This window comes from Bos javanicus, chromosome 19 (genome assembly GCF_032452875.1).
Source record: "Bos javanicus breed banteng chromosome 19, ARS-OSU_banteng_1.0, whole genome shotgun sequence".
NCBI classification, from domain to species: domain Eukaryota; kingdom Metazoa; phylum Chordata; class Mammalia; order Artiodactyla; family Bovidae; genus Bos; species Bos javanicus.
Genome location: NC_083886.1, coordinates 34,520,870 through 34,531,110, shown reverse-complemented (window position 1 = coordinate 34,531,110; position 10,241 = coordinate 34,520,870). Strand labels below are relative to the sequence as shown.

At 46.2% G+C, this 10,241-nt stretch overlaps 1 non-coding gene across 1 annotated transcript; it reads right to left on the bottom strand.

Moving 5' to 3' along the window:
• Positions 1 to 9,041: 9,041 nt before the first annotated feature.
• On the bottom strand, positions 9,042 to 9,113 carry TRNAW-CCA (transfer RNA tryptophan (anticodon CCA)). Its single transcript has one exon. It is a non-coding gene; the product is annotated as a tRNA-Trp (tRNA).
• Positions 9,114 to 10,241: the final 1,128 nt, after the last annotated feature.

The window sequence follows — 10,241 nt, the reverse complement described above, 5'->3', positions numbered from 1 at the left end:
GATGTGAGAGTTGGACTGTGAAGAAAGCTGAGCGCCAAAGAATTGATGCTTTTGAACTGTGGTGTTGGAGAAGACTCTTGAGAGTCCCTTGGACTGCAAGGAGATCCAACCAGTCCATTCTGAAGGAGATCAGCCCTGGGATTTCTTTGGAAGGAATGATGCTAAAGCTGAAACTCCAGTACTTTGGCCACCTCATGCGAAGAGTTGACTCATTGGAGAAGACTCTGATGCTGGGAGGGATTAGGGGCAGGAGGAGAAGGGGACGACAGAGGATGAGATGGCTGGATGGCATCACTGACTCGATGGATGTGAGTCTGAATGAACTCCGGGAGTTGGTGATGGACAGGGAGGCCTGGCGTGCTGCGATTCATGGGGTCGCAAAGAGTCGGACACGACTGAGTGACTGAACTGAACTGAACTGAACTGATGAAGAAAAAACTCTGGACAAAGCTTCCAGCCTGCTGTTCCCAAAAGATTGCCCTCCAGGTTTTGAACTTTTCTAGTCAGTCTCCACAATCAAGTAAGCCAATTTCTTGCCAAAAAAGAGAATCTTTTAGTATGTATGCCCTACTGATTCTGCTTTTCTGGCGGAACCCTAACTGATGCAAGTAATAAGCCTAATTTCTAATAAAATAGAATCTTAAAAAATCATTAGGGGAGGGACTTCCCTGATTGTCCAGAGGTTAAGAATCTGCCTTGCAATACGGGGGATGCAAGTTCAAACCCTGCCTGGGGAACTAATATCCCACATGCCTTGGAGCAACTAAGCCAGAACACCATAACTACTGAGCCCCAACTAGAGAGTCTGCACAGCAAGGAAAGGTCGTACATGATGCAAGGAGGATCCCACAAGCTGCAACCAAGACCTGACACAACCAAATAAGCAAGTAAAATATTTTAAAAATCATTAGGGGAAAAGATAAGCATGATATCAACTTCATAACACTTATAAAACTTGACAGAGAAGACATATCATCTTAAATACATGTCTCTAACAATAATGCCTCAAAAGATACCAAGCAATAACTCATATAACTGCAGAGAGCAAAACAGAAATCAAAACTGAAGCTAGAAACTTTAGTACACCCTGTAGAGCACACTGTGATGGGCTGTAGCACCCCCCTCCCCAGCCGTCTGTGTGTTTGACTGCTAATGGTTCACAATAAAATATTTCTCTGGGAATTGTCCTGGCTGAAGCAAGCGTCCTTTCTCAGGTCACACGTCCTCCTTGGGGCAGCCACATCTAGTGGTGCTCACTGTGGGGGTTCAAAGACCTTCTCCCCTTGCCTCAGCTTGCAATCTCTCTAAAGGGCCATCCAGCTAAAGACTAGCAAGGGGGGACTCTTTCTGTCCCCTTCTGATGTCTATGTCAGAAGCTTTCTCTATCTCTTTTATACTTTAATAAAACTTTATTACACAAAAGCTCTGAGTGATCAAGCCTCATCTCTGGCCCTGGATTGAGTTCTCCTCTGGAGGCCAAGAATCCAAGCTTCTTTCGTGGTTCAGCAACAACCTTTCATGAGGATGGGGGAGGGGGCAATTTTAGGACTGGAATTGAGTGGTTATTACTAGGAGCCATTGACAAGAAAAGGCTGAGGGTGATTAATCACCAATTTAAGGTGAAGTGTGAGGAGCAGAGGGCTTGAAGCCTGAGGCAAAAATGTAAGAGTAGCGTAACTTCGTAACTTCAGCTAAGTTGGATTCTTGATCCCAGGTAGTTTTCTATGCCAAGGTCAGGACCTTGTTCGCAAAGGAGGAAACCCAGAGACTCGGGATGGGGACATTTGGGTTGATGTGGACAAATATCTTTAAACACCAATCCCTCTGGATTTTGGGGGCCTGCAAACATGACCCACTCCTCTTGGTCTTGTTTGAAGATGATGCAGAGGAAGCTTCTATTTTGTGATAAAACCTGTGTCCCCTCACAATCTACTTTCCTCCTCTCCTGATCCCTAGACCCATAACTAGGGTCAAGTCACCATGACAGCCCAGAAGAGAAACGCTGGACATGGTAAGAGATGAAGATGACTATTCAGCTGCTGTGGGCCCTGGTCAACCTACATCTGCTGGAATCAGGAGAGTACGGTCTGGATCCTGAGGATGCTGGACCATGGAGCGTAGAACATACAGCTGGGTGTGGAGAGTTCATTGGAAAGGAGCACACGCCTGTGATAAGGGTTTACACACTCTGCCGAGGGTGTCAGGAAGTGGTGCTAACACACTGGTGGTGAGAAAAGCTTGGAGAAATGATGGCTCCACACTGAGCAGAGAGGCCAGAATCACATGGCAAATGGTGGAAAAGACGGTTAAAAGGCTCAAAGAAGTGGACAGTCCAGAACAGGCAGAGAACGTGGGGGTGGAAAACGTCCCCGCTCCATTTCTTTGGAAGATGGGGGAAGCCCCTCCGTAGAGATACAGAAAGGGCTGGTGGGAGAGGGCACTAGCGTCATTGAGAAGCTCTGTTGGGGCTGATGTAGGGGGTTCCTTACAGAACCCGGCTCACCAAATCTCAGAGATCAGGCTTACAGAAAGAGCAGAAAGGCCAACGTGGAAGGCGGGTGAGCAGGTGAGGGGAGCGCTTTATCTTCAGAGAGCGATGGGGACAATTACTTGAACACAGTGTCTTCACAGGCACAAGGGTGGTGTCCAGTCTACACAACCAATGAGATAAAGGCTGGATGATGGGAGGTCGCGGTTAGCCTTTACCTTTACTGACCAAGAAAAAGAGGAAAAACAGAAATTAATCAAGCTATGTTGGAAAGTGGAGTCACTGCTATGGTCTCTTAGCAAAGGAAAGATAATATAACAGTGCTGTGAACTGCCCACGAGTTTACGTAATTTAGACGAGACGGAAAATTCAATTCCCCGGATTCGGCAGGCAGCCGGCCCCCCTGCGCTGCCCACCTATGGCCACAAGAGAGCGCGCGAACCCGCCCTTCATGACCCTCCTGGAGCGCAGGCATGTGCCGCCCGTGGATGGCGCACCTAGTCCAAGGGGGAGGAAAACGCTTAGTGTGAGCTTCCCAACTTATCTTGCAGAAGCTTTCGTTTAATAGAATGTCCCTATGTTTCATTCTTTACCTTCTCTCAGTGCTAGGATTTATTTACAATAGCCGCTCATTGAGGCGTTTGAGTGTCGTACTCATAACTTGAGGGAGCATTTTGTAAAATAAGACAAAATCTTATCCAGTTGCCAGGATGTTTCTTGGCAAGAGTAGTGATCACAAGAAGACAACACATCAAAGAATATGTGATCAGAGATTTCAAGGGCCGTTATAATTATCTGCATTTGGGAGTGAAGAATTCTGCAGAGCAGACTGCATGTTACCTGGAGTCTGAATGAGCCGCTCCTCTATCTTCACCTGTAAGTTCCTATTGCTTTCATCAGCTAAATCACAACATTGAATACAATTCTATATATTCTGCCCATGCTCACATGAGCCCTAATAACGAAACCAAAAGGATAAGACTCTTATAAACCAAGGAAAATGAAACAAAATACTGACGGAATTACTGCTGTATGTTAATTGTATTTAAATTATTGTGATTGTTCAAAGCTATTATATTGCTGGATAATGTTAGCCAAGAATTTAACTAAAATTGTTCTTTAAAAATTTGCTAAATGATTTGTCTATTACACTTTGGTGAGGCTAGGGGGAAAAATTTTTTTTAGCTTTGTTAAAGGTACTATAAACGTGTTCTGTATCAAAGTGTCACAAAATCATACATTCAAATAACCATCTGGCCACGGATGAAGATCAAGGTGTTTTTGCACAAAGGACTTGCCACTCTGATTACCCCCATGTGTCCTGAACATCATCCCCATAAATGAAGTGAAGACTTGAATTACCTCTCAGCCTTTGCTAGTAAGGCTGGCATCAACTGTCCTCAGTTAGGACTCCTGAAGTGCCTCTTCCCATCTGAGCTGGTCTCCAGGAAAGAGTAGGGTGCAGGATGCGAGGGTCTGGTTACACGCATTAGCTGTCAGCAGATGTCTTGAGATGTTTCAGCAGTCTTGGGGCCTGCGGAGCGCCGCTATCTACACCAGGCTGAGCCTCCAATTGGGGCTTCACCAGCAATGGTTGGATTTCGGCAAGGTCCTCTTGTGAAACTCGGAGGCAGCCAACACAGGACCCTTGCCCAGGCTCCAGAGGGCCTATTATAGGCTCCCTTCGATAGTCTCTCAAACCCTGTTCCCTCGACCACGACCTGGTCCCACACTGATCCTTTACACTGGTTAAGGAGATGGGGGCCCTGGGCTGTGGAGCTGGTGAGTGAGATAGAGTCTGGGTCCTGGCTGCCAGCTTCTAGCTGCTTATTCTGCTTCCCATTAGCTCTTCTTTGCCAAGCTGGCTGCTGCTCCTTCTTCGTGGTCCCCAACATCACGGCCATCCAGGTTTTGCAAAGCTTCCAGGATGACCTTAATCAGGGACACATCTCCCTGAGCTTGGGGACAAGGGGTACTAACATACACGTAGCTGGGAATCACCCAGACTAGACAGTAAGCTGTCTTTACACCTGGAATGTGCCTGTGAGGGGTTTAGGATTTCTTGGAATTCTAGGATTTGTTGGAAAGGGTTGTGTCCCTAGAAAGAGGGAGGGGTTTCCTCGTGGCCAGCCCCCAAATCCCAACTCGCACATTAGGTCTGAGTTTGAGCCTTCCCCTTGTTCGGGGAAGTGGACTGAGAGCTTATGCCAAGCCATTGGCTCTCTGTGGGACTCCTTAGGGAAGATTGGACCTCCTGAGGAGATGCTGAGGGTTCAAAGGCCTGTTGTGGTCTGTGGCCGGAAGGGCTGAGGCATCAGTGCATTGCTGTGGATCATTGAACCTGCGTGTCCTGGGGGTTGGGTGGGGGTGGCGGGGAGGCTGCTGCAGGCTGTGGCTCCACTTCCTTCAAGGGCAGAGAGAACCAAGGTGTTTCAGCACCAAGGTCTGGACAGCGCCCTCTGACTGGGCTGGTGGTGCCCTCAAGGGTGGTGTACACACCCCTCAACGGGAGTCTGGCGAGGGAGGCAAGGGAGGGAGCCGGGCCTGGCGCCCTGACGTCTCAGGGACAGACGAGAGGCAGATCTTGGTGTAGCCGACACAGAGCAGCGTGCCATGCATGACCCTGGGGCTACTCCACTCTTGTGCAGATAAGAATGCTGCCCATGTCCACCCCTTCCATTGCCTAAGTGCAACATGGTGTTAAAATGGGTATTTCTGCTAAGAATCTAAGACAGCAGAGATCAGATACCTAAAGTGAGATGTGAGGCAGGCCGCCATGCAAAATTGACCCCCCCCCCAAAAAAAAGTGGCTGAGAAACTGTTGGGGGACTCTTACGCCCCTCACCTATAGTGAGAACATCAAAGTGGTCCTGAAAAGGACTGAAAAGGATTTCTAAGCTTTTGGAAAGATTGTGGGGAGGTGGCTTGTCCCACAGATCAAACCTAGTGACAATGATTTTAACAGGGTGCCTGGACAGCTTGACATGGGTCCCCTGGTGTTTGGGGGGGGTACTCAGTGGTCTGATGTATATTTTTGCTCCCCTGGTAGTCCAGCAATTTAGACTCTGCACTTCCACTCCAGGGAGTGTGGGTTTGATCGCTGGTCAGGGAACCAAGATGCCACTTTTTGCGTGGTGCGGCCCCAAAGTAAAAAGGTATCTGCACACTTTTTAAAGCACAGATTTGGGGGCAAAAGATGCAAGAATTCTTCCCATGATCTACACATGTTCTGTGTGCCTGGGGTACGGGATAGGGGGCTGGGAGTTTGGGGGAAGGTCCTCTAAGGTGCCATCTGAGGGGTGGCCTGGAGGGCTGATCACATAAAAGAGCATCCTAAAGGCTTCCCTAGTAGCGAGCAATGAGCTGAAATACTATTTTCTCCAGGGCTAAGTGAAATCCCGGAGATGGAGCCTCAGCCCTGAGGGAGTCTCTTAAAATTCCACCAAAGTCGGAGAGAGTAGGGTGCTGCTAGAGATACTGACCATGGAGAGTTCTCTGCACCTCTGTTTATCCTCCCTTCCCTGCTCTGACTCAGAAGCGCTCAGAGAAACTTCAGCAAGACCAGGAGGGAAGCGGCTTCAACTTTAATTCATGTTCAGAGACTTGACTGTTACATAGGATGGTTGTAATCAGTCTGGGGGAGTGTTTCTTAAGTGGATTTGTCTCTCACTCTCTTCACCCACCTATGCTCTGTCATCCATGAGAAGGAGAACTAGAAACTGAACACCTTTTTGAGGAATGATAGGGAACAGTCACTTTATGATCTCAGCTCACCTTATACATGTTTAGAACACCCTCTGAAACAAACGGCAAGTCCCATTTGCTTCCAATCCTGATTCCTTGGAGACGACGCATACAGCACCGGTAGCTCAGCATCTATCGGGAGAGCATCTCTCTGGCCAGTTGACGTGTCCCAGGTCTGGAGATAAGGAAACATCCTCAGTGGGAGAGGCATTTGTGGCAAGGCTGTGCCATCTTCATTTTTTAAAAATTCATTTAAAAAATATTTATTTGGTTGCATTGGGTCTTAGTTACAGCCTGTGGGTGGGACCTAGTTCCCTGACCAGAAATCAAACCCAGGTCCCCTACACTGGGAGCATGAATCTTAGCCACTGGACCACCAGGGAAGCCTGTATGCCATTTTAAAATGCTATCTTCCTTTCAAAATGAAGCAGTACAGCTAGTTTGGTGTGAAGCAGGAATGTGTAAGTAGATTAATGGAACAGAATAATATCTAGGAATTAAAATTTTTTAAAAATATTTGATGCCTTGGTGCCGATGGAATAAACCTTTGAAGTTAAGTTTAGACAATTTTTCTTTTTCTTTCTCTTCATCCCTACTTTTTCTTTCTAAAAAGTGATACTTTCACCACAAAAAATACCTTTGCCCCAATTTTTCTAATAATGTATGCTGCTTTGCTTTCTCAACTGGGGGAACAAGTGCTTATTCATGTGTAATAAATAAACTGAGAATTAAAACTGATAACTGAAAATCCACTTTTATAACAAAAATGAGATTGTATTGATAAAATATTATCTGACAGTTACAACCTTTTACAATTTGACTTATGAATATACAAAAAGAATTTTATCAATTCACATGAGAAACCTGAAAGACACCATTGAAACTTTAATAAAGTTTGCTTAGAACTAATTCTTAGGCTAGAATATCTACAAAAGAGATTTGAACATAAAATTCTTTTTTAAAAATTATTTATTTACTTGGCTGCACCAAGTCTCAGTTGCATGCAGGATCTTTAGTTTCAGCATGAACCCTTAGTTGCCGTGGAAGTTATGGCATATGGGATTTAGTTCCCTGACCAGAGATTGAACCCAGTTCCCTGCACTGGGAGTGCAGTCTTAGGTACTGGGCCACCAGGGAAGTCCCTGAACGTAAGATTCTTGAAAGAAGAACAGTCTAAGAGATTTCAGAGTGTTTGGTATTAAATTAAAATGTTACTTTTAGGAGATTTAAGTGAATAGAAAGGGGTTGTTTTCTGCCTTAGCCAAGGAGGCAAGACCCACTTAAGACATTTAAGTTTAAACTCATGCTGAAATGTGAGATCTCTTGGATTAAGTATTGCTTCCACTGGTTCACAGTAGCAAGGGAACCTCAAGGAGAAGAGGAGAACAGGTCACTGCAAGAAAGCCCTAGGGGATAGCCTCCTGAGCACTGGGCGATGGGGATGGGCTCTGTGCCCCAGCCTGTCCTCTGGTCAGTGGATTTGAGAAGGGATCTGCCCCCCTCCCCAACCCCCAGGGAACAGAGAGCAAGACCACGCATAGCAGAGCCCCATCTGATGTCTCTGAACAGATTTTAGAGAAGGCCAAGAGTAATTTCAGAGTGTGAGTAAGAGAGAAAAGCATGTTGTTTGTTTATTTTTAAATTCTGAAGAACTAGGAAAAGAGACTAGTTCATGACAGAAGAAAGATATAACAATGAAAATGATGGAAAGGTTCAGATTTCTTTTTCCCCAGAAAAATAGTATGAGACTTCCTTCAAGGTATGGCCTCTTTAAAATGAGGTTTGAAAAGCTTTATGGGGCAACTGACTTTGAGTTTAAAAGAGAGGAGAGTAAGACAGGGGATGCCTTTTGGAAACTGAAATGACAATAGCAGGATTAGGTGCTCTCTGAAATTGCAGAGCATGGAATCCCAGATGGTGGACATGCCTGAGAAGATGCCCAAAGGGCAGAGAGAATATGAAAACAGGAGACAATCTGAGAGGAGATTACTGATGCAGAGGATGGAGCAGCATGATTATCCATCCAGGTGGTGGGACCTATCCACCCTATGGAAAGGTGAACACACTCCCGGGAAAAGTCTAGAGCAAAAGGAACTGAAGCAATACTGAAAAATACGCTAGGAAACTTTTCTAAACTGGCTGAAAAGTAGTCTTTTATAATTATTTTAGTTTCCTCTGGTCTTGGGCTATGTTCCTTTATCTCCATAGCTTTGAGTATGTGAGCAATGCAATTTAATAAAAGCTTTTTGATCATAGGTTAGTCTCACAGGTTAAAAACAACTTGTTGAATTTTAATTTGCATTTCTCTAATCCTATAAAGAAGTTATTTTCATGTGTTTAAAAATAATTGACATTTAGTTTCCCCATAATTCTCTTGTCCTGTCTTCTGTTGTGCTGTTTGTGTGTTCATCACTCAGTCCAGTCCACTCTTTTGGACCCTTGGGACTGTATCCCACCAGGCTCCTCTGTCCATGGGATGGGTTCTCCCAGCAAGAATACTGGAGTGGGTTGCCCTTTCGTTCTCCAAGGGATCTTCCTGACCCAGGGATTGAGCCCAGGTCTTCCACATTGCAAGGAAACTCTTTACCAACTGAGCCACCAGGGAAGCCTGTACTGTTTATCTCTTTTAAAAATAGCTCTTCGGGTGACAAGGGGCTGCAGTGCTCGGTTCACACCCCCAGGAGTCTTCCATGTCACCCCTGTCAGATAAGAAAACGACACTATTGCAGAGGAATAGGAGCACGGAAGCACGAACAAATCCTAAGCGGTCCAAAGTCCCCGGTTTGCTCGGTGCGAAAATGCGGAGTTATGACCTCGACGTGACTTGAACACGCAACCTTCTGATCTGGAGTCAGACGCGCTACCATTGCGCCACAAGGTCACGAAAGCTACCTCACTTTTGATCCTTTAAGGCTCCTCAGTCCCGCCCATCCAGGTCACTTCTTAGAGTAGACTCTGCTTTCCCGGTAAACTTCCGGTCAAACAGAAAAAGAGCGAGAATTGGGCGGAGGACCTGGCTGTGCGAGTTCCCAGGACTCCCGGCCCACCCAAGCCCAGGCGGGGAAGCAGCTGCAAAACCCAAAGTCCGGCAGGTGCGGGGGTTGGGTGAGTGCAGTACCGGACTGCCGCCGCTGAAAACCATTAAAGAGGGGAACAAAACCCGAAATCGGCGTGCACAGCTGTGAGGTGACTTTGGAACTTAGCATAAAATTAGATGCTTCTGTGTCCACCCTTCGCCCCATCCTCCGTCATTTTTGAACATTACATAAGTGTGCAGTAACAATTAAATTCAATAATCCCACCACCCGCTGTAAAGCATTTTGATGTATTTCTTAACAGATTTCCAACCTACTCCAGTATTCTTGCCTGGAGAATTCCATGGGCAGAGGAGCCTGGCAGGCTACAGTCCATGGGGTCGCAAGAGTCGGACATGACTTAGCGACTAAACCACCACCACCAGTGTCCACCTGTGTGTGTTAAACCTTCTTTGCTGTAAAGTACAGCAGTTACAGAAATTGGCACAAAACAAAGAGAAGGATCGCAAACCCTTGCTCCCCCCAGACCTGCCAGCCACCCCAAGAGCTTGACATCTGCCTTCCTCCCCTACAAGCAGTCGACCTGGATGTCTATGGAAAGGACTTCCCTGCTTCATAGTTTTATCACCCAAATGTGCATCAGTAAAAACTGTGGTGGCATTCTGTCTGGGGCATGTGTCACTTTACATCCACCCCGTTCTCAGGTTTCACATTTCTGTTGTCAGTGTGTCTTGTTACTAGAGAATGCTGACTTACATCATTTAGTTATGCTTTCCATGGCGGTCCTCCACTGTATGCTATTTCCCCCTTGGTAATTAATAAATATTTCGGGGATAAATGCTTTCAGGCTATGCAAGCTGTTTCTCTTCAGACTTGCACCAGTTTTAGCATCCAGACTTGACTGCAACAACTATGACTGTGGTGTTTGTCTCATGGTCATTTTCTGTTTCCCTTTTTCCATCTATGTTCATCAA